General features: G+C 45.2%; 1 protein-coding gene across 3 annotated transcripts in view; it reads left to right on the forward strand.

The window, feature by feature from the left end:
- LOC118220074 (leucine-rich repeat and fibronectin type-III domain-containing protein 2) overlaps positions 1 to 25,365 on the forward strand; it is a 138,036-nt gene that overhangs the window by 43,651 nt on the left and 69,020 nt on the right. For all 3 annotated transcript variants that reach the window (XM_035403698.1, XM_035403692.1, XM_035403703.1), the window contains exon 2: positions 6,253 to 6,387. The gene's annotated coding sequence lies outside the window, so the exon portion shown is untranslated. The remainder of the gene's footprint in view (positions 1 to 6,252; positions 6,388 to 25,365) is intronic.

Consider the following 25,365-nt stretch of genomic DNA (forward strand, 5'->3'; position numbering starts at 1 on the left):
GCATCTTGTCTATCTGGGGACAGTGTTTGAGATCCCTGGGTTAAATAATGCATGATGTGGGAAGTTAATGCTGGTTTAAGACACTGCCTATCTGCCATTGTCCTTGAAACAAAGTGCATTGAGTCTGGAGGATCGCTGAATAAAAGCACTACATGTACAAGCTTTTCATTATTTTTTTTTTGGGGAGTGGGGGCGGGGTGGGGGGGTTGGGGGGCTTAATACACAACTACGCTGTAAAGTTTTCAAAGTTAAATTAACTCTTGAGGTCCCAGTTGCACTCCTTTGAACTATGTTGGAGTTGAATTCATGCATTAATTCATAACTTTATTCATTCTTTAATTTATTTTGGATTTATTATTTTCAAAATGACAGCTGCCTGTCTGCGTTCATTGACGTGTGTGCCAGTGAGGATGTCACAGTTTATTGATGTGCCATTTACCTTGACAATGACTTTGCATTACATCGGCTTAGGCCTCTCTCTGGTCACCTGACTTCCAGAAATCACCAAGGTTACTTGGAGGAGGGGGTCGGCGTTTGCTTTGTGTGTCAGATGCCCATGACAGCAAAATGAGCACAGCTTCAACTGACAGGATTGTATTGACACCACACCTCAGAGAGCAACTAAGAAAGATCTAGAAAGGATGTACTGGAAAGTATTTTTTCCCTCTTGTCAATTTTTAATTTGTTTTTCATATTAGAGAAAATGCATTTACCTAACTAAGGCTTAAGTCTGTACTGATGTTAGAAAAGTTATTTTAAAAAAGTGGAGACCTATGTAAATAAATGCAAAAATAAAAAAATAAAAAAACAATTAGCTACAGTTTCAGTATCTAGTAACAATCATCCTGTGACCTCATCAATGACATCTCCTGTGACCTCATCACTGACATCACTTGTGACCTCATCACCGACTAAGCCACGTTTCACTTTTTTTTCTCCGCCTGCCAAAGAAATTTCCCAAAGCCAGTAGACGAGCTGCTTCATCTATTATTTAATATTTTCAGGAAAGAAAACAATAAAGCATTAAAAAAAATAAAAAAGAGGCTTGTTGGCTCTGGGCCACGATCCATCTATTGTATTTAAAGCTAAACAAAGGGAAACAAAAAGCCATAAACACTTTCAACTTACAGCTGGCAGTGCTAGCTGGCAGTGCTTTCAGCCCTGTGGAGTTCATTTGAAGGACAAGAAACATCTCTCTCTCCTCTCGGCAGCCCCGGCGATCGTACCCTGGTTCTGAGCCCGAGGACATGGCGGAGGGAGGTGTTCCGCGCGGGCCCTGATTCACGACGTTCGGCACGCAGAGCGCCGCCGCGGTACGCCCGGGCGGTACGCGGTGCCACTTCCCGCCGCACTCGCACAGGAAGTGGCGGCGTGGAGGGGGCCGTGGGATTTAGGAGGGGCGGGGCCCCCCCCACGGCCTCCTTGCTCTTTTTTTTTTTGTGTTTGGCCGATTGATCTGATTTCACGGCGGGAAGTATCGCGGGCGGGGAAGAAAATAAATAAATAAAATGTTTTAAAATCTGGCTGCCGCGCGGGAGGGAGCTCCTCCTGGAGTGGCTGCTCTTAGCTTGCTCTTTCTCAGGGAGCGCAGCCATGCGGAATGCGCTGCTTTGATCACGAGGGAGCCTTAATGTATGGGCTGCAAAGTGACTGTCTGTGAAGGGAAGGCTGCAGACAGCACTTAACTTCAACACCACGTACGGCCCATAAACGGACGCGTGGGTAAATGTGTATGATATTATGATGTACAGCTCCAGACAATCAAGGTCTGGCTGTGTGTGTGTGTGTGTGTGTGTGTGTGTGCATGCGAGCGTATGTATGTGTGCGTGGGTGTGTGGGTGCGTGTGGGTGTGTGTGTGTGGGTGCTTGTGCGTGTGGATGTGTGTGTGTGTGTGCGTGCATGCGAGTGCATGTGTGTGTGCGTGCTTGTGCGTGTGGATGTGTGTGTGTGTGTGCGTGCATGCGAGTGCATGTGTGTGTGCGTGTGGGTGTGCATGCACGCGCGTGTGCGTGAGTGTGTGTGTGTGTGTGCGTGTGTGTGTTGAGGATATGTGACTTTAGTTTGACCTTTCATTTTATTGGTGCAGAGAAGACAGGGCTTCATGCCTCCCCTCCTTGCCCGTTGATAATAAAAAAAGACACGGAGGACACTTGAAATGTGCACTGTGCTGTGAAATGCTGGAGAGGTCTCGCAGATAGAGCTGCAGTTATATAAATGTATTGACCACAAAGGCCTTTTAGTCAATCGAACTCTTTGGAAAGTCCCGCAGAGTTTTTGCATCGACCCTGAAAAACAGCGAGAGGCTGTATGATGAATGTGTCTGTGGATGTCTGGATCGACTGGCGAAAAGCACAGAGCCCCCCGCACTGCGCTTCACGTCCCCATGAATGAATAAATAAATAAATAAATGAGCGAATAAATAAATAAAGAAACGATGTGCTTAACACCTGTAATTGGATAATGGAGGCATTGCATTCTGGATTTTGATAACGTAACACAGGCCATTCACCAACTTGGTGTTTCCATTAAAGTTGTTTTATGTAAATCCTTAGCTTTTTTTTTCCGCACTGGGTAATTGCAAAATGCAATGCAAATCTTCTCGTTCTCTTAATCTTCCGTGCGCATTTCATATGCGAACTTGTGTCATAAATGGTAGGCCATGTACATGCATAAACAAGGTGGTGGATTAAAGAATTCCCTTATTCAATTTTTACGGCAGTGTCTTAATTCTTCGACCCCCCCCCCCCCCCCCCCCCCCCCCGGAACAAGCAGTATATGGGCCTAGGATCGCGCTCTCATTAAGGTTGTTTCGCTTGCTCGATGCATTACTCCAGAGGATTATTTCGTAAGCTGAGCTTCCAGAGCTTTTAATACGTCGCTGATATAATAACCCTGCACAATATTGCGCGGCGCGCCGAACACCTGCAGGAAGGCGGCGAGAGAGCGGGAGCGAGCTCGTTGCGTTGCGTCGCCAGATGCGATCGCGCGCTCGGCAGGTATCGTCGCGCGCGAAGCAGGTGCTCGTACCGGGAGCCCCTCCGGGAGCTCTGGCGTGCTCGCCGGTTACCTTCGCGATCTCGCCAGGCGCAAAAACACACGCTCGCGTTACGTTACGTCGCATTAGCGTAGCTCTCGACTCTCTCAGGCGACATAGCTCAGGAGGTAAGAGCGGTTGTCTGGCAGTCGGAGGGTTGCCGGTTCAAACCCCGCCCTGGGCATGTCGAAGTGTCCTTGAGCAAGACACCTAACCCCTAACCCCTAACTGCTCTGGCGAATGAGAGGCATCAATTGTAAAGCGCTTTGGATAAAAGCGCTATATAAATGCAGTCCATTTACCATTTACCATCTCTCTGTTATCCGGGGGGGACTTGCGGTGTAGCAGAAACATTAGCGCGTCCGCCCGATTTACGCCAGCCACGGCGCCGAACCTGGCTAACAGCGTTCCCAGCCCTGCGAGTGTGGACGCGTGCCTCAGCGGTAGCATACAGCGCTAGCGCAAGCTAACGGTTGCAGCCCTGAGCCGCAGTACGAATTCTGAGAACACGTAGATACCGTCCATTACCCCCCGGTTCTTGGATTTTTCGATGGATCTAGATAAGAGTGAAGCGGGGTAATCCGACAGCGCACCGGCGGGGTGGTGGCGCTGGTGGGGTGTGGGTGTGTGGGGGGGGGGGCAGGTTGGGGGTGTCGAGGTTGGGCGCTGTCGTGTCGGCTGGAAAGAAAGCGGCTAGCGTTGAAAATGCTATTTTCAGTCTGTGAGCGCTGCGCAATTAAAATGTCTTTCAACGAAGAAGAATTAGATGAAAAAAAACATTTTGAACCTGAATTGTTCGGCCCACGCACAGGGGTTGTGGCCCTAGACGACTGCATAGAGCGTTTATTCCTGCCCTGCTTAACAAGCTCCAAAAAGAGAACTATAAAAATAATATTACCAAGAAAAAACCCACAAAAACACCGTGAACTGAAATAGTACAAAAGGTGGGAGTGCTATGGGGGGGGGTGGGATGGGGGAGGGGGGGATTGGGAAAACCGAGATGCACACAGTAAAATGTCCCGTGTTAATTCAACTCTAAGCTACTGTGTGAGTCCAACAGGGAGCATGATGTACTCTGTAAGAGTTGATTTGGCACTGAACGTTCTACTGTGTGCGTGGAGACAGCACGTAGCAGATATAGGTTGCTATGCTGTCGTCAGGGCGGAATGCGACGGAGGCGTGGCGTGGTGGGAGCGAATCGGTGGGAGGCGAGACGCCGTCGCCGCGGCGTGGCCCTCGCCCGTCTGTGCCAGCGACGAGCTTCTTCGTTTCTTCATTTTTCCTCCGCTCTTTATCTGTCCTTTTATCGGCCGCCTCTCTTTTCCTCCCCTCGCCTCCGTTTCCTCCCCTCTTTTTACACGGACACCGTGTGAGAGAGAGGGCTTGGCGCTAATCAGTATCTGTGGCGTGAGAACACCCGCCATTTTCAATTATCAGCTTTTTCCTCTGAGGTTCTTCAGGGACGTGGTTCTCGCTTTGAATAAGGGAAGTTTTTTTTTTTTTTTTTTTTAAGGTGTGTTTTTTATGGTTATTATTTTATTTCGAATTTTTTCCTCTGAGTTGGAAAGTCCTACAGCTATAGCAGACTTTGTAATCCTGTTTCTGAAATTTGACTTTCTTTTTTTTTTTTTTTTTCTCCTCTGCCTGCCGTCTCGCATATTTCAGCAATTTTGAAAACCCCGCAAGAAGATGTAAAAATACCTAGAAACCCCCTCTTCCCTCTGTAGAGATCTGTCCTGGTTTCACCCTCATCTCCGTCAGGCATGGCTGCTGAATTGGGTGCGAGGTCCCAGATCACAGAAGAAGAAAATAAGTATTTGAAAATATGCCGGTAACACCCAGAGTTTTGCAGTAGTATCGGTGTTCCTCCTCATCGGTACTCGTGGTTTTGAAAGACAAAGTGATATATGCTAGGGTTATTACTCAGTCTGGGCACTTTGGAAACCAGCTGGCGATTGGTAATTCTTATGAAGTGCCGGTTGGAAGGCCTCTTCATAAACAAGAGTTACGAGCGGATTTATCCAGTTTATCCAGACTGCTGCGTCTGTGGTGCATTCAGAGGATTCTTGTGTTATGAAGAAGCAAAACATTTTGAGAAATGAAATATGCAATTTAGAAGGTAGGAGAGTGAGCTGGATAATGTGTTTGTTTTTTTTTTCTGGACATGACTGCTGTCCTTCTACTACACACAGCCTGTAGTCGGAGAAACGTATTGCTAGAAGGTACTTGCATGATAGTTTAGAGGACACAAAATGAGACAAACCTGCATACAGGACAGATTTTATAGAGGAAAAAAGAGCAACTGGCTTGTAGGATGACGTACAGGGTTTTGTGTTGTTTGTCTACAGCTGAAACGCGTTCCATTTTGTCTACGGTTCTGTGCTGCTGGGTTTTCTGTGTGAACTAATGCTACACGCGCTACAGTGCTACACATGATAGAGACAGATGGTGCTCTGTGTGCTGGCTAACTTGCAGAAATGAAAGCGCTATTCAATTGAAACTGAATAATCTGAAGGTAACTGGCCTTTATATCAATGAAACTCCAGGAAAACCGGCATGTGTGTGTGTGTGTGTGTGTGCAGGAGTCACTTAGAGAGAGAAAGAGAGGGGGGAGGGTCGGGGGGAAATACATTTGTTTTCAGTTTCCTTGGCCTTCAGTTTTCTGAAAAAATGATGCAGACATACCCAGTGAACAGAGAGCTGAGGTAAGAACGGAGGAGGGAAGGGCGGTAATTGCTCAGTTCAGAGCCAATGTGAAAATGTAAGAAGATGATGGAGACAATGAGGAAGGGAAAGAGCGGGTCCAGGGGTGGGAAACAGAGCCGAGTTGCGTGTGATGGATCTAAAGCGCGAAGCCTTACTGGAAAGCAGGAAAAAAAAAGCACATCTGAGACCGAGATCTCTGTCGCATAAAAGCGTCTTCTGGGACGCGAGAGTAATTTGCTGTCGAGATTGCTGCATGGATGCTGCAAAATCTTTGTTGGAAAAAACCATACAGAGAGCAGCGTGAGGTGAGCATTATCAAAATAGCCTTTTGTTCAGCGAGGCTGATGCATAAGGCATCCGATTGGCTGGCGCTCCGACTGCTGGCATTCCAGCCTTTTAATAGTGATGTGGGGAAATAAATAAATAGGTGATTTGACAAAGGTGGAAAAAATACACATTTTCATAATAACATTTTGCCTTGTTTTTTTTGTTGTTTTTGTTTGTTCTGCAGGTAAAATAGTGACCCCAATGAGGTGGAATACTTCCAGATCACCTGACAGGAATAGAAGTGACCTTGCGTGCCCATCAGCAAGAGGAGAAAGGGAGGTTCGTCTGATTGTCTGTAGCCAATAAGGGAGCGGGAGAGGTGAGTACCAAGACAAGTTTTTTTTTTTCTTGTTTCTGTCGACTGTGACACTCATTGCCTGATGGACACAGAAAACGCATTCGCTTTCTACAGATTCTCACACAGAAGCTGGCTTTGTGCAAAGCGTCCGTTGTCACGTCACAGTGTTCCTGTACAGTGGTCTTTCTTTTTGCATTTGTGTGGTGCTGTGCTTCGTCTTCTAAAACAGGCTGCTTGTCAGAGCGCCTACGCCGTTGTTTAATCCAGAAAGTTTGAACATCGGAAACTTCCACAACCGTCTACAAAACTCCTTTTCATCAGGTTATCGAGGTCAGAACTGAACGTGATCTAATCCGCATATAACACCTGCCTCTGGTTTTTAATTATAGCCAGCACAATGGTGCGTGATGCCGCGGAGAAAACTTTGTAGTACTGTCGCCCTGTATCCCACGGTGCAGTTTCCTGATGCGCTGCAAAAAATGGCCTGCTTTTGTGCGGGAAGCCGCTCTCTTATGCCGGCCATTTTGGATCTACAGCACAGGGTGTGCGTGCGGTGCCAGGTACTGCGGTCAAGGGCTTTGGTGACGTGAGGTTGACTCACCACGGGAAGTGTTTGCGCCATGATTGCTTTCACACAGATTGCCGTGCAGTGGAAAGTAGGCTAATTGCGTAGGCTAAGACGCGAGCCACCAGTGACCTTATTTCAGTTCTGCCAACCGGTGACAGCCTTGCTTCTTTGTATTTAGGCTAACCTGCCATCATTGTAAAAAAAAAAAAAAAGCTGAAACAAATCTCACAGGAACTGCAGGCCATCCAAAAGTGAAGTAAAAAAAAAAAAGAAGTACATAACATTTCTTCCCTGTTTCTGGTCATTAGCAAATGGGGCGGGGGAATATCGTAATTACACTGAACACATCTGTAGAAAGGTTTGCTTATTCTGTAATGATGATATTATCTTCGTTGCCACCCAACTTTTCTCGGGACCTGAGCTGATCTCATCCACGTATCGACTTTCAGGCGCGCGGGGAGCGTTTGTGTTTGATGGATGGGTGGTGGTGCGCCAGTCTTTTAGCTGTATTAAAGCCCCGCTTTGAGCCTCCTTTCCCTATCTCTTCCTCTTTAAAGTTAATGATGGTGCCAAATGAAGTCGGGGGCCCGGGGTCCCCCACGGGAGCACAGCGCGGCAGAACAATCTCACCCAAAATCTTCTCTCACATTTAAAATCTGGATGCCTGTCTGAAGGCTTGAAATTGCCCTCTGTAATTTCGGAGAGGGGGGGGGGGGGGGGTCAGGGAAAGATGTTCAGTGATTGCACGTCATCTCCCTTTTAACCTGTTGAAGGGTAGGTGTTTTTTTGGAGTAGATGTTGGACTTTTATTTATTGGAATGCTTTCTAAGGGCATGACGTGATTGTTTTTGTTTTTTCAAATTTCCATGTCAGTGTTCTAGAACTCCAGAACATTTCAATCACCAGTAGTGATTGTGACATCAGCATTAGAATGTTCACTTATGGACATTCTCATCACATATTTGTGATCGTGCACCTTAAAGTGTTAAGACACACAAAGAAAGAAAGACAAAAAAAAATAATAATTTGTGAGTTTCTTGGAGGAAGTGAATTGAATTCGACTAATGATTAATACACATTTCCTCTGAAATCTCTTATTTGCCCTGGAGACATAACTACGAATGGAGGCTTACGTTAGTCTCCACACATTCTGTAACCCGTTTAAAGAGCTGGATTATTTGCTGTATATTTTGAATGGAATGAGGCCCTTTATTGAGGTAAAGCACCACGCTAAAATTGACAATAGCAATGCCTCCCCTGGAGTACGCTCCAAAGACTATACTAATAGTCATTTCAGTTGCACCACGAAAGAAAGCGCTTTCGCAGTTACACATCAGTATTCGAAGGGTTGACACATATCTTGAGATATTATCCACTGTTGAGATTTCATGCACTGGGCCTCGTTACCGCTATTTACATTTTAATACGTTGCTCTCTTTCTTTCAAATTGTTTTTGACGGCGAAAGTCGGAACGGGTTCCTCTCGGGGCGTTCGGGAGACGATTCCGCGGCGCCGCCTCCCCTCCGCGACGGGCGATGAACCCTTCTACCGAAACGACGCTAATGAACCGCGTTGCGGGCGCGCTCGCGTGCGTTGCCGTCGTTACGCTGGTAAGCGTGCGGCGCGGCGTGATTGGCTGAGCTCTTTATAAAGCTTGATGTTTGTAATGAAAACTCTCCGGCCCCCGCTACAGTAGGTTCACCTTGGCGGATGAATGGGAGTGTATTGCACGCCGCTGTACTGTATTGCGTTGTCACCCTTGATATCCATCGCAGAGTGGATCGCGCGGCGGCCGTGGTTCTGGCTTTACACAGGAGGCTGGGAACGCAGGCTGACAGCTTTCGCCACACAGGGACTGTGGCTCTCAGACGTCGATCCCGACTGCTCCGGCTGCTCACAGCCTGCCTGTCCGACCCTGCCATTGGCCGGTTACCTGCGAGACATCCGCCCCCAGGCCACATGCCGCCCTGCTGACAGACGGCCAATCAGATGCCGGGAGCCCAGTGTGGGATTTTTTTTTTTTTTTTTACTGCCACCTGACAGAGCCACAGACATGTCTATCCTGCCATCTGGCCCGGCTTCTGGGGTTTAGATGAGAATTTGTTATACCCCCACCTCCTCCCACCCTGCCTACTTTACCCCCCCCCCCCTCCCCATCACAAGGATGGAACTGCAGTGGTCTCGATGATTATTCATGGGATGCACATTTTTAATTTTTTTTTTTTTGTGTGACATTGAGAATTTAAATACATTATCTTGAGCTGTGAAAACGCTGAGGCATGGAATTACAAATGGACATCTCTCGAGCCTTTTTAAACATTTTTGCGCTCATTTGTTTGTTTGACGTGACCACATTATCATATTTCAGATTTGCACTTCCTCAATGGCTTAATCCCTAATTATCAACCCGTGTCAAAAAACGGTGCTTGCACTGAGTAATTGTACACAAATGCAATGCAAGATGATATACACTAAATATATACACCCTGGGCATTTGGGTGTGCGTGTGTGTGTGTTTGTGTGTGTGTGCGTGCGTGTGTTTGTGCTTGTGTGTGTGTGTGTGTGTGTGTGTGTGTGTGTGTGTGCTTGTGTGTGTGTGTGTGTGTGTGTGTGTTGGGAGGGGTTGTCGCAGAGCTGAAATCTGTTGAGGACCTGGTAAATATTAATAACCAAATATGGGAAGCTGGCAATTTTTTCTTACATGCATGTACAATGGAATTAACATTAAAACAGTGTGTCTGCAGTATTTGCACGTAATTTGCGTGATTAGATTATTGAAATGCGGCGCATTAGAACTGTAACAGCCAAGGATGGGGGTATAAATAGATGTCCCCGCAGTATTTACACTTCAAAAATACAAGATCTGGCCCCATTCCACAAACTGCCTGAGTAAACATCACAGAGAGAGAGAGAGAGAGAGAGAGAGAGAGAGAGGACGAAAATAAATCTGCAAACAATGAATAAACTAACAGTCCCTGCTGAAGAGGGGGAAAGAAATACACAAAATACAACCGTAACAATGTTCTGCAAAGGTTGTAAAATCATGCCGTGTTCTGCTTTGTGCTGATAGAGCACTCAGTTGCATTTCTGTGTTTCTCTTCCATTTATGCCCTCCTATTTACTCGCGCGTATTTATTTCACATTATAATAGCGTTTCGTTTTTTTTTTTTTTTTTTTTTTTTTGTCGCCTTGCAGATTTGGCCCGCATCTGGGTTTTGACATCCGTCCATCTGTCCGTCTGTTTGCGCCGCGCTGATATTGTCCCGATTTCAGGACGGCCGTGATTATTGTGGGACGTCCAATGTTTGCTAATGGAAGGAATGATGGTGGGCATTCTGTGTTTTTTTTCCGGTCATCAACTGGTGCTTTTCCAATATTCTTGGATGCATACCCTCAATTTTCTGGTTCAGGAGAACAGATAACAGCATTGCATTTGTTTTTCCTTGGCCAAAACATATTGACACACAAAAGAAAACCGTATATATAAGTTGTGGTTGTGTCTGGGCCCTCTGGAGAGTCTAATGATTGCCTCTTTTTCATGTCTGTGAGAGCGGGTCTACGGCCTTTAACATAGAACCCACAAGTATGCACATAAACCAGATCTTCCGCTTAAGAAAAAGGCAATAGAATTGAAATATGTTACCATTTTAAGTCGCAGAGATAGCGGGCTTTGAGAAGTGGTGGCATAAATAAGGATATTGACCTTTAAAGTGACTGTTTGTGAGAAACTGTACGTTGGAGTCATATAAAGATATGATGGAAGTTTATGTTTGTGAAACATAAGGGAAATCTAGAAATATGTTATATTGCTGCTCCTATCAATAGTTAGCAAAAAAGTAGCCATGGCCTCTTTATAAAGCATGATTACATTAAAATAGGTAAGTAGGTAAGTACGTATAAATAATGAATACTGTCAGTTAGTTAACATCCCCTATCAGGTAATTGATTTTCCAAGTCCAAAAATATAATGAGCTTATTATGCACTAAAAATACACACTCGCACACACACCCACACACACACACACGCACACACAGACAGATATTCGGAGGTACACAGAAGATGAATAATAGCACAGAAGTTAACAGAGGTTACGTCAGAACGATGTTGGGTATGAATGGCTTTTGAAGATAAGACGATGCTGCATTCTGTCATTTGACTGAATAATGCACTGCAGCACAGAGCAGATGTGGCTTGTTCTTGTGTCTGTGCTGGATTTGTCGGGGGGGCGGGGAGGGGGGGGGGTGTGTGTAGGGGCTGGGGATTTGAAACTGCTTCTGTGCAGACTTACCGTAACACTTTTTAAGAGCACTTGCACTCACTGTTTATAAGCCCGGCTCCACCTACTACATGATTTTGAAAAATTCTTTCCAGGGTGGGTGGAGTAGGTGTGTCATCTCATTTGCATAAAGTATTTTCTATGCAAATGAGTTTGTACAGGCTCGTTGCCTGACTCATGACACTTGGATCAAACTGTCAAACTAGGTGTCGCGGATCAAATATGAATCAAGATTTGGCAACTACATGGCCTATTTCTCACCTCAGACGTTTTCAGAAACATGTTTTAGTGGACTGTTTTTAGTGGAATGTAATAGAGTTTTTGAGCTGGCCACCATGTTTCCCCCATCTGAAAACCCTGGGCCGGAACCAATCTAGCCAATCAGGTGCCAGCAGTGCTCCGTTCTAAGTCAGTGTTCTAGAACTCAATTGCTTACGGTCACCAGTAGTGATTGTGACATCAGAATTAGAATGTTTCCGACAAGAGCGTTTTTTTTTTTCATTTGTGACCTCACACCTTATTGACTTTAGTGCTGGCGGCGTTGATGCTGGCGGCGCCGCGCGTTTCTGCAGGAGCTGCAGCCTGTCGGGGGGGGTCTCCAGGGTAACCCGGCCCCGGAGAGCCGCGGGGGGGAACCTCTCCGCTTCTAAAGGGCCCTGTCATGTGACGTGTGATCGCGCCGGTTTTCCCGCGCAGCCGCGGAGCCGCAGGGGTTTTGAGCTGATTGCCTTCGCCTCGGAGCTGGCGCCAGAACCCCGGGATTTCCCCAGAGGTGTGGCTGTCATCACCTGCCGGCGTGTTCATCCGCGCTCGAACCGCTCGAACCGCTGGCAAATGCCCGGGTATGTTTCACGTACTTGCATCACTGGAGTAAATGAAAGCCTGTGTATGCTATCTATACTTCTCTCTCCCCCTCCCTCCCTCTCTCCCTCTCTCTCTCTCATTTCTTCTTCGCCGATACTCTGAGCAATTTCACAGCCCGTTTAGAGGGCATTAATATTTGATATCTAGCGGGCAACGGTGCACCTGAGCAAATTTACCCTTGTGTCTCTGAAAGAACAGATTGGCCACGCGGTTTTCTGTTATCACAGCTGTTCCGTGTCCTATTCCCTGGCAAAAGAAGGAGGCACTTGTTTTTTTGTAAGTTTAATTAAGGACATGAAAGTGTTGATAGTCTCAACTCTTAATGGCTGCAGAGTAACCAAAATGTACCTCTTACACTCCCACTTCCCCTGGCACTCCTTCCATAGAAATTCAGGTACTGTATGGTATCTAGATGGTTTGGCTTATACCTTTAGGGCTTTAATTTAGTCTTTTTAGGGCTTGTTATAAGGTGTAGCTTGTAGGTACTTGAAATGTGTGCTTGGTTAGGGTTAGGCCTTGTTGAGCACGGTTAACCTGCGCTAGCACGTTAGCGGTGTTGCATCTGTACCCGCCCGCTGGTCGGGAAGTGTTCTCCGCCAGGTCTGCCGCTTCGGCTCACGCTATCCCGCTGAATGCACCGAATACAGCTGAACAGCGGAATGTTTCTCCCGTGTTGCAAATGGCTGTGCGCGAGAGCATCTGCTGACCGAATGTCGTGTGATGCGCCAGTTCTGCGGGCTCCGGGGGGGTAGCCCCGTCGGAGCCGAGTTTTTCGGCGGGTTGTTTCCGTGGCGCGCGATCCCCCCTTTCCCCTTGCCTCCGGCCTGGCTGCGGATGTTCTCCGGCCTCAGGCGGCTGGATGAAAGGGGGATTACGGAGAACGGGCCTCGCGGCGTGGCGTGACGCTGACGGCGGCCGCCTCCCCCCCACTCGCGCTCGGTGAACGGGGTCGGGTGGCGTTCCGTTCCACGTCCTCTGTTCGAGCGAGGGGAGGGGAGGGGTCTCAGCTCTATTCTGCCCCCCCCCCCCTCCCCACGAAAAATGTGGGAGCGGTGCCACGGAGTCAGACCCAGTCTCAACAGCGAGTGTCTCACTGGGAAAGGTGAGAATCGGTATCGAAAGGGGAGAGGACAGATAATGGTGGGCGCGAGTGTGTAATAATTCATAATAATAAGAGTAATAATATTAATAATAATGAGAATAGTAATTCATTGCTGTTCATTCATGTTCTCACACTCAAAGAGCTTTACAGTGATGAGGGGGAACCACCACCAATGAGTAGCCCTCACCTGGGTGATGCACGGCAGCCATTTTGCGTCAGGACGCTCACCACGCGTCGGCTGAGGTGGAGAGAGGGAGAGAACGACTCAAACGGGCTCATCGTCTGAGAATCGACTCTTTCTCCCTGCCGTAGACACCGAAAACCATGCATCCCTGTTCGTGTACAGCCACAAACCAAAAGAATCCACCCTCAGAGCTGGGTTAGCCGCCAGAGGCTAATTAGGGAAGATGCGTACTGACTAACATGGCAGCACTGTTCCGCCGACACCAAAGGCGAGCGATAAATGCTAAGGGCTGCTCATAATAATTGGTATTCAGGTCACGGAGGAGATCGTTCCAGAACTGAAGCGCGTCCTATCAAACGCGGTTAAAAAGGGAGCACAAATTGATCACCGCGTTCCGCCCCGCGCACGCCACGGAGCGAGGGGGGCCTCTCTGAGTTCGCGGGAAATTAAAACTTATTGAGATGGACTGAGACGGTACTTTGTCCTCCCCGCTGGCGAAAGCTTGATCTCATCTGCGGCTGGAAAAGGTCAATTGCAGCGCATTAAGGGAGCAGGGGGGAAAAAAAATAGCTGATGTTTTGGAGAGAGAGAAAAAAAAATAGAGCATATCTGAATTATGTATCTTGGCTGTATAACAAACCTGTTACGACTCTGGAGAGATTTGGAGAGGGAAAAGAAGCTTCTGCGTTGTTGTTTGTCGCAGCTAAAAAAAAAAATAAAAAACCCAAAAATAAATAATGAAGTATAAAGTTGTTATCCCTTCCAGCTGTGTTTACCATATCCATCTCTGTGTTGTCTACATCTGGCCCTATCAGCATCACAAATTAGCGTTCTCACAGCACTGCAGTTTGGGTAAAGATAGCGCCTGTTAATTGCAGTCTGAATATGACCCCCCCCCCCACCCCAAGAAAAAAAAAGCCTGTAGTGGGCAGACATTGTGCGTGTGTGTGTGTCAGTGTGTGTGTGTGTATGCATGTGTGCGTGTGTGTGTCTTTGTCAGCCTGTGAGTTTGTGTAGGGTGGAGAAACACTGAGCTGATGGTGTTTTTGTCTCAGCGATGAGCACAGTTTCATCGTCGCCCGAAGGCCCTTGCTTGAGATAGTAACCAGACTGATCTCAGGCTCTAATAATGAGCAGACCACTGCCCGGGAAGGGATTTCCAATTTTCTGGTCTGTAAAAGCTGATTAACAAAAAAAGTTACCAGCCTCAAAAAAAGGGAAACTGCAGGTTGATAAGAAGTCTTGCAAAAACGTTTGTTTTGCTATAGAAAAAAAAAGGGAGTAACTACGTGAAAGCTGGATGGGCTCAATTTATACAAATTGTATATTCAGATATATTTCGTAGTTTGTGTTTGGTGAGTTTGACCTCTGCTGTACCTCTTTCATAGAGAGAGAGAGAGAGAGAGAGAGGGGTGGGGGGGGGGGGTAAATGTGGGGAGGGGGCGGGGTGGTGTAATTTGTAAAGGAGGCTCAGATGGCTATGATTAGGCTCCTTTTCCAGTGTGACACATAATTTACAGCATCGATGGTGAATCGAATGCGATGCTCCCCTGTGGTGCTTGTATGTTGCTACGTCACTATGTTGGCCCGTCATACTAGCCAGAATATTACCATCTGCCCAATGGCAATAAGCATGTTTAAGGCTGTTATCAACAGATACTAATGTTTCCCTGATATTATTGTGCACTCCAAATGCCTATTGCATATATGCTACCCACGTAGCATTTGCATTTGCAAGATCTAAAAGCACTAGATGTGCAATTTCAATCTGATTAACGGCAGCCCATTGCAATGTGCGCTAGTTTGACTCCAGTGGCGTTGCTGTTTCCCTAGTGAATTAGCCGACCTGCTAGATCACCGCGCAGGGCTGCTTGAGAAGCTCTGAAACCCGCTGGAAAAATGAAAAAAAAAATGTGGTGGAAGGTGTCGAGTTCCCTCAAACTGCATTGAGACGAAGAAACTTCCAAACAACTCAACATCGGTTCCGTAAGCACCTCTACAATGCTTCTCTTATTTGTGCTGTTATCGTTGTTTAGAATGGCGCAGTTGCTTTAATGGACAAAGCAATTACCTGGAGCTCATAACTTGGTAATTAGTGCAGATAGTAGCTTGTATTCTAACAAAATTCATTTGATAAAGTGTCACAGGTTTGTCTGACCTTCAGTGTGATGGCAGACAGTGAGTAATTCTCTAACCCAGCATGGACTTTTAATTGCATTTTTAAACTTCATAATAATCCATTTTAACTCCATTCAGTGGAAACATCTTGTTTTTTTGTAGTTCCTCTATTGAATGGCAAAAATATATGAAAAAGAACCCATAATAAAATCTACAATTGAACACATTTTTATATGGATTTTTTTTCTCCATGCATTTATTCAGTGTATACTTAAACCTTTAAATGGTTTCCTGCTTTCACAGCTAATCAAATCAAATTTATTTGTATAGTGCATTTTGCTAAATTTGTTAGAATGTGCTTTACTTTGAAGCCTGTCCTTCATAATTTGACTAATTTGACGTTCCTCAGAGAGTGCAAATTGCAGCCTAACTCATGGTGGATCACATGCATTCAGACTTTAAATGCCACAAAACCTTCTGGCGTGGCAGTCCACTGAAAGACAGCATGATGTCTTCAAGCAGCATTACAAAAAAACCAATGAGTCATTTATTTAATTTATTTAACAAGACCTGGCATGGGCATGTAGAGAGCGCTGTGGAATTGGCTCATACACAACGGCAAATACTGTTTTCTCTGGAGATACGGAACGCAGCCTTTTTTTTTTTTTTTGCTTGATCCTTAATAAGCAGTGGTTTTCCTCCCTGCTGTGGAACATGAAGTAGGCTATAGTCATCTACACTTACTACCAGGTCCAGAATTAGAAATCTGTGACAGCCTGTCCACTTTTACCCATCATCATGGACTCGCGACAGAGCCCAGTGTGATCACATAGAGCACTTTCTCTCAGCTCCACATCCGTCTCATTGGGTTCCATATTGGTAATCTTAGTGAGTGGCGCAAATTCACTCTGAGCTAAAGGAAAATGGAGGCTTTTATTTCAGACCTGTATTTTTGGTTGATGGTGGTCTGCACTCTTTGAAATAATGGAGTTTTGCCTCCAGTGGTGTTGCTGTTTCCCAAGTGCATTGACTGACCTGCTGAGGGACATTAGATCAACACTCATGGCTGCTTGGGAAGGTCTGAAATCCAGTGGAGAAAAAAAAACCAATCTTGCTAATTTAAGTGCTGAGCAGTGCTGGTCGGTTTGCTACTCGCGATGCAAAACACAGAATGCCTCGTTTGACGCGATTCTGGAGAAATTCTGTAATCTTTATTATTGTAAATTGTGTAGTAGTAGTAATAATAATAATAATAATAATAATAATAATAATAATTAATGTATTTATATTGGATGGAGGCCAGGACAATGTATTAAAATAAAAGACAGCACCATATTCGATTAATAATTCGGTTAATTTCAGACTCCAAATTCTAGGTTTTTTATAACTCGTAGTCTGGCCATTGTTATTCATGTCTAATACGAATAGGTACTAACTCCATTTGGAACGTACAGCACTAAAACCTGCTTTTCCCCATTTAAATGTAAATGAAGACAAATATGAATGTTTTTTTTAAATACACGCATAATTTGGTAATGTTTCATAATCGCAATGCAAATGCATCCACTGCTAGGCCAGTGACAGTGCGTGCATTTTTTATTTGTGGACTAGATGGCTATCTTGAAAATTAACTACTGTTGGTGTGGACCAGCAATACTCATCTCCAGGTCCTGCGGGCCACAGTCTCTGCAGGTATTTCACTGATTATTTTACGTACCTTAGTTTCAGGACAGACGCCCCCACAGGATCTGGATTTGATTGGTCCTTGTGTGGACCCTGGGGCGATTAAATAGCTTTGTTTAAAATTGTAGTTTTTGAGCAATAAGCGCTCCCGTGAGAGGACTAAGGTCCTTGGATTACGGTTTCCATTGCTGCATTTTTACTCTCACTTTTGGTAGTCGCATAATTTTACACTGCTCATTCTGCACACTGTTCAACATTGCTCCATTTGGTCCTGGAGTCTTACCAAACAAATGTTACCTGCACGTCACGGAAATCCTTTCAGTTACCACGTTTGTATAGGGCGGCAGTGTAGTGTAATGGGTAAGGAACCGGTCTTGTAACCTAAAGGTCATAGGTTCGATTCCTGGGTGGGGCACTGCTGTTGTACCCTTGAGCAAGGTACTTAACCTGCATTGCATTGGATAGCTGTAAATGCTATGTAAAATGTTGTATAAGTCGCTCTGGATAAGAGCATCTGCTAAATGCCTGTAATGTTGTTATGTAATGGTCACCTTGAAGAGCCACTTTGGCTGAACTATGAGAAAAGTCATGGGGTTTAACATAGCCAGCGCAAAAGCAATCATTTACTCTAATTCCATTGCTTTTTAGAAGGGTGTGTTTGAGCTTCCCTGTTGCAGATTTAATAACAGAGAAAATGATGTGCAATTTGTGTGACGTCTCTTCATTCTGCCTACTGCTAATGTTTTCTGCTAAACCGTAATCATGCGCTAATTGGAACCAATCTAGTGCATTTCTGATGCGGTAGATGCTGCTATATATTTCGTCTGGGGGAAAAAAACAACAAATTAGAACAAATGGGTAATGCGGTGCTGTTAATATTAGTCGACATGGGAGCGTTATATAGCGGCGTATTAAAATGCATTTTGCTAATCCTGTTCTGCTGGCGCGGCTAAGAGTAAGTGATTTCCTGGCTCGTAAAAAAAAAAAAAAAAAGTAAATATTGAGGCATGAGATGCACTGGGCGTAGTCCTCAAACAAGCTGTTTGAGGTTGTCTGCAGCGCTGTGTTTATAATGTGGGGCCTGGGGTGCATGTAGCTACATGGCCCATCTGGGGCTCTGCGTGATTTATGCAGAATGACCGGAGCTCCTCCCCGTTTATGACATTCTGAACACGTGTACTGCAGCACTTATGCATACTCATACACCGTTAGTTAATGTGCAATAAGGCGAGTAGGAAACATAAATGCTATTTGATTCGCTTCGTGTGATGTGACAGAATTTGTGTTTGACCAATAGAAAAAAAAAGAAAAATTAATACATTTTAATATGTATGTATATCTTTTCACATTAAAATGTTAGGTGTTTAGTCTGAAATAAGGCATTTTTTTCTACTGGAGTGCTGTGCCACTTCAATTTACATGACACGATCAACAGTAGTCATACTCCGGAATTGGCTGGAAATTTAGCTGTTCAAAAGTAGCATTTTTTCATAAAGAAGAAAAGAAAGAATGACATAAAGCTAAAAGAAAGAAATGAAAAAAAGCATGAATGCAAAGAGAAACAAAAGAACGTGTGGTTTTTGGGAGAACGCGCTTTGAATAACATTTTGAGCTGCGGAAATGCATGTGCAAAATATGAGACAGTGATTCCCCTGTGTAAATGGACTGGTATGTCAGTGTGTTGAGTCCCCCTGTGTCAATGGTCTGGTGTGGCAGCGTGTTGAGTCCCCCTGTGTAAATGGACTGGTATGGCAGTGTGTTGAGTCCCCCCTGTGTAAATGGACTGGTGTTGCAGTGTGTTGAGTCCCTCTGTGTACATGGACTGGTGTGGCAGTGTGTTGAGTCCCTCTGTGTACATGGACTGGTGTGGCAGTGTGTTGAGTCCCCCTGTGTAAATGGACTGGTGTTGCAGTGTGTTGAGTCCCCCTGTGTACATGGACTGGTGTGGCAGTGTGTTGAGTCCCCTGTGTACATGGACTGGTGTGGCAGTGTGTTGAGTCCCCATGTGTAAATGGACTGGTGTAGCAGTGTGTTGAGTCCCCCTGTGTACATGGACTGGTGTAGCAGTGTGTTGAGTCCCCCTGTGTACATGGACTGGTGTGGCAGTGTGTTGAGTCCCCCTGTGTAAATGGGTTGGTATGGCAGCGTGTTGAGTCCCCCTGTGTGAATGGACTGGTGTGGCAGCGTGTTCAGTCCCCGTGAGGAGCTCCCATTACGAGCTGGACGTTAATAATAATCTGCGCTTCGGGCGTTTGACCCGAGAGTGCGGCTACCCTGGCGACTTTGCGGGCCTCTGGGTGTCTGTGCATGATGTGGTGATGTGGACCCGGCGTGTGAATTTACAATAGCCCCCGGCGAACCATGATTCTTCAGCATGGAAGCTCAACAGTGCATTTTCGCCGTGTGGTTTCTGTGCCGGGTCAAAACATTTACTGCTGGTTTTGGCATCAGTATCACCATAGAGTGTTTGGTCCTTCTTAAGAGCTTCATAAACACCACAGAGGCATTCATAAAGGCTTATGTCAAATATGGCTTATGGCAAATATGCTTATGGTGTGTGACTTGGTATGCTATGGTAAAGTTACTTGCAGCATCTGCGGTGACATAAAACAACATGTGACATATGTGAATATGTTACATTATCTTTGGAACATTTCACAGATTAGTGCACCATAAGGCAGATTTATAATGCAGAAAGCAATGCAAGTCAAGCTAAATGGAGAATGTGATACAGTAGTTTATTATTTTGTTATCGTGTAATGTTAGGTAGAAGGGGAGAGAGAGAAAGGGGGGGGAGAGAGAGAGAGAATGGGGGGGGTGGGGGTTGCATTCACATAGCCATGAGGCTTCATGGAAAAGATGTGATGGATGAAGTGGGCTGGATTACAGAGGTCCATGTAGAAAACGCTGCACAGAACAGAAGTTGCATTTACACAAACGTGTCATTGAAAATGTTGACTTTCGTTTAATAAAAGAACTGGAAGAGCAAATGCATCTTCTGGGTAGCAGAAAACTGGCACAAAAATGGTTTTAGATTGTTTCAGAGAGGTAAGAACTTTCATGTAGCTCAGAATGACTGTCTGTTAACATGCACAACATGGGTTCTTACTGGGACACAGTTGATGCATGCACAGCAAAAAGTTGAACGTTAAATCAACTCTTACAGAGTACGTCTGGTCCCAGTTTAGACTCGTGTGTACTCTCTCAGAGTTGAATTAACACTGGGGGTATTTTGTGTGCACAACGGCAGCCGCGGCTGATCCGCGCGTCTCTCCCTTCGCGGCGTTGGGTTTCCTCGCCGAGCCACTTCCTGTCGTTGATGCACAGGGCCGACGCGATGAACGGTAACGCCGCTCGGTGGCGGGCCACACTCCGCCTTACAATAGGCCAAAAAGACATTACATTACATTACATTACATTACAGGCATTTAGCAGACGCTCTTATCCAGAGCGACTTACACAACTTTTTTACATAGCATTTTACATTGTATCCATTTATACAGCTGGATATATACTGAAGCAATTACTGTTTACAGTTTGTGTGATTTTAGAGCAGTTTACAATCCACACATGATTATGACCTACTTACTGCTGCCATATTCCTGTAGCTGAGTTTGTGCTGAAAACAAAGATATGAAACACTTTGGAATCACTGTATATAAAGTTGATGAAATTTACACAAATGTCAGAGCATCGCAGAATCACCAGGATGCCTCATTTTACCCTTAGACCCCAGAGGGTTAAGTACCTTGCTCAAGGGTACAACGGCAGTGTCCTTACCCGGGAATTGAACCTGCGACCTTTCGGTTACAAGCCCAGTTCCTTACCCACTGTGCTACACTGCCGCCCCCTTACTCCTTACCCACTGTGCTACACTCCGTCCAGACGTTTTTTAGTAACTCCGCGGAGCGGAGAGAGGGGCCCTGCGTTCCCCCTCCGGGCAGAGAGAAGCGCTAGCGACAAGCCGTTTGTAACGCCGTTAGCGTTCGCGTTAGCACAAATGGAATATCGTAAAGATGCAAACCCCGTTAATTAGACTGGAAGGCGGCAGGGGAACCTCGTTTTGCTCGCTGAGCGCGAAGGCGTTAATTTGCGACCGTGCTTTTGCGAGCTTCGCCCTTGAACCAGCCTCATCAATTCCAAACGCCGGGACGTCGGAATTAATTTATATTTTTTTTGTTTGACCCTATTTGTTCTCAAAAGAGTTTACACATTAGCGCTGGTAATGAAACATTTGCTCTAAACAGTATTTTTTTATCTGGGTTACTTTTTTTTAGACATGGACGGAGTGTGGCACAGTGGGTAAGGAACTGCGCTTGTAACCGAAAGGTCGTAGGTTCGATTCCCGGGTAAGGACACTGCCGTTGTACCCTTGAGCAAGGTACTTAACCTGCATTGCTGCAGTATATATCCAGCTGTATAAATGGATACAATGTAAAAAGTTGTGTAAGTTGCTCTGGATAAGAGCGTCTGCTAAATGCCTGTAATGTAATGTAGACATAAAGCAGTTCTCCAGACCACCTTGCAGAGTTTACTTATTATTCCATTGTAACTCTTATTACATTACGTAGCGTAATTATGACAACAGGCCATTCAGCCCAACAATGCTCACCATGGTTTCAAGACCTAACCATTATTGCCTTGCTGGCATACAAGGCCTACGCAGTCATTGTGCTTGATTTACTTTTTCTTTGGCTCACTAATGACTGAACTGCTTAGATATTTTTTCTTTTTTTACTTCTTTTTTTTTTTTTGTTAGGCTTTTTAGTCTCTCAACATTGAGTTTGTGCTTAGTTTCACACAGAAAAGGCCTGCTCGTCCACAGCATTAGTCATTTGTCCGGATGGAGAGACAACCTTGAGGTGAGCAAGCCCCTCTTGAATCAAGAGCTCTCAATATTTTATAACACAGAATAATTTATGGGCATTTGTGAGCATTATAAATCAGGTTCAGTACTGAAAGAGGGACTCGCTCTGAATTTCGAGGAAAGTGTGGTCTGCGTTGACCTGAATTGGTCTGTGGATTTGTGTTGGTGAACAAAGACAGAATCTCCTGTGATTTTCTGCCTGTCTCTGTAACCGGGCATCGTTTTCTATAGTCGGTTTTAAAAAGACTAAAAGTGGCTGCTAATTGCAGTAAAAAATCTTTTTTTTTTTTAATCACTGACGTGCAGGAAAGCAAGCGGTAAAGTGGATTATTCCATAGGACAATGTACATTACTCTAGGTGCTGTAACACACACCTTTTGGATGGAAAATTGTTTTAACAGACTGCTGTGCTTTCCACAGCTTTGTGTTGATGTACAGCACTTGACAACCCTCCTTAATTAATGCGGCATTTTCTGGAGAAAATGCTAGCAGCAACAGATCTGCGGTTGATAAGATGCACGCGATCTCGTTGTTACCGGAAGAAAAGGGCTTAATTTAGCTGATTCCACACACACTTTCGGCTGCAGGTAATATAAATTTCAACTGGGCGGGTCATTTCTCTCAGATGAGTTGAAGGTGTGGCAAAGGTTGAACTCTGCAGTAGCCAATCACGGCACTTGTCACATCGTCGTATAATAAGTGGCTATTTTTCAAGTTCTTTCCCCCCCCACGAGTTTATTGGTGCAGCACATGTTGTCAGTAATTATACTCACACATGACTGGTCATTATGTGCTTAGTAGGGTTTAAAATGACCTTTCAGTCAATTCTGGTAATTAATTATTGATTACAGATGAAGCAATCACTGATTGCCAGCAAATATATGTATGCCAATGCGTGGTTTATGTGGTTATTCATTAATATACATGCTTATATCATATAAACATGGTAATTTTTTCCAAATACACTATATGACCAAAAGTATCTGGACACCCCCTGGTCTGGGGCTGTTTTTCATGGTTTGGGCTAGGCCCCTTAGTTCCAGTGTAGGCAAATCCTAATTTTACAGCATACAATCACATCCTAGACAATTCTAGGCTTCTCTGACAGTTTGGGGAAGGCCCTTTCCTGTTTCAGCATGACAATGCCCACGAGCACACGGCTAGATCCATACAAAATGGTTTTATCGAGAATAGTGGGGAAGCACTTGACTTGCCTGCACAGAGCCCTGTCCTCAACCCTGTCCAACACCTTCGGGATCAGGTGGAAAGCCAACTGTGAGCCAGGCTTAATCGCCCAATCAGTACCCGACCTCACTAAGCAAATACCTGCAATAATGCTCCAAAATCTAGTATAAAGCCTTCCCAGAAGAGTGGAGGTTGTTATAGCAGCAAAGGGTGGATCAACTCTATATTAATGCCCATAATGTTTGATGAAATGTTGGATGTCCGGTGTCCACATACTTTTGGCTATGTAGTGTAAAAAGGCATATTAAGTGACTGGCAACTCATGTGTCTATGCCGTCCTTTTGATTTCATTCAAATTTCAACTGTTTGCAAATTCTAAGCCTTCAAGCAGCCAGACGGTACCACACCAATAAAACATAATCATTGTAATATCAATAATGTCGTCTTTTTTTGCAGTGCGATAATTAAAAATGGTCTTATCAGCAATACATAGTGCTAAACAGTCTCGTCTGAACTCTGCCTGTTGATTTCACTTCTGAGAAACATCCTTTTCATCGTGCAAGAGGCACGGTTCACACACTAAATGGAATTTACCATTATTTCTCTCAAGCGCATCGTTTGTGTCTTTTGTGTCCGGCGGCTTAAATCTATAAATATATTTTCAGTATGGAGTCTATAAATATAAGACTTTAAAGAATCCCTTGACAGAGATTGAGAGAGAGAGAGAAAGGGAGACTGCCAATTGGATTTGGGTGTTTCACAGGTACAGTGCTAAATAAATCATTTTAACAAGGAAGAAGCAGTACAACCAGAGGATGGCTGACAGCAGGTCACTAAATTGCATTATATAGTCCACTAAAAATAATCTAAAATATTATTTCAGTTATGTAGACGTTCAGTATTCAGATCTGACAATTATTGTTCGGTCATTGTGCACATGCTGAGGACGATTTAGTTGATTTTAAGAACTCAGTTTTGGTTGAAGAAATAGGAGGCTACGATGCTGACCACGTGCCCCACCCAGCTAGTCGTTTAGGCTATGGCAATCTCCCTCCTGGAGTACAGCAACTCCCTCCTTACAAACCTGCCAGCCTGTGCCATACAGCCACTACAGATGATTCAGAATGCTGCCGCCCAACTTGTCTGCTACCTTCCTAAGTTCCTGTCGTCATGCCTCCTAGTTTGACTTACCATAACATAATATAACATAACGATGAGAACAGGCCATTCGGCCCAACAATGCACGCCATTTTCCTACCACTAAAGTGTACCTAGTGCTCGGTTTTTGAAACCCCCCAGAGTTTCTTCCCCAACTATCTGACCTGGCAAGCTATTCCACACAGTGCATTTTTATGTTCTTTAGATTGTTATGGACAGCCATGTTTGTAGTGCTGTCTGTTTTGAGTTGAGTTTTTATTTGGCTGCTACCCATAGGCCTTAGAAAGTTATGACTTTCGGTCTTTTCGTCTTTAGACAGTTTCCTCTGGATGTCACAGCATGTCTTTGAATGTCTTGATGTAGACCAGGGGTGTGCAGTCTTATCCGAAAAGGGCCAGCGTGGGTGCAGGTTTTTGTTTTGGCCCAGCACTAACAGACCTCATTCAACCAATTAACTAATCAAGGTCTTCAGTCAAGACCTTGATAAATAGAATCAGGTGTGTTAGTACTTGGCTAAGACAAAAACCTGCCCCCAAAACGCCCCTTTTCGGATAAGTTTGGACACCCCTGATGCAGACCGTTATTTTCATTGTCACGTTCACTACGCGTGAAGCACTCAGACAGCGGCCTGTCCGTGTGAGCAGGCTTCATACACGGTTTTTTGGCTGAAAACTGAAGGGATGTTAATGCACGCGTCATGTGCCGCAGCTTTAAGCATGGAGAGGTGAGTTGGGGAACTGAAATGGATGCGGAAGCACTGAGGGGAGATCTTTGCATTCCGCACGATGTGTCCCAACATTTCTCCGCAAAGACAGAGTAATTAGAATCTTGGAAAACACGGTGAATTAACTGCCCAGCTCAATGCATTAATTGTTTCACTCCAATTAGGCACCCGTCTCCTGTATCCAGTCTGCTGCTTCGGGAATGGCCATCGAAGTGAGTGTGAGAGAAAGCAACGTGGGGGTGGATCCCTCCTGTGTGTGTGTGTGTGTG

The sequence above is a fragment of the Anguilla anguilla genome, chromosome 1, assembly GCF_013347855.1.
Source record: "Anguilla anguilla isolate fAngAng1 chromosome 1, fAngAng1.pri, whole genome shotgun sequence".
NCBI classification, from domain to species: Eukaryota; Metazoa; Chordata; class Actinopteri; order Anguilliformes; family Anguillidae; genus Anguilla; species Anguilla anguilla.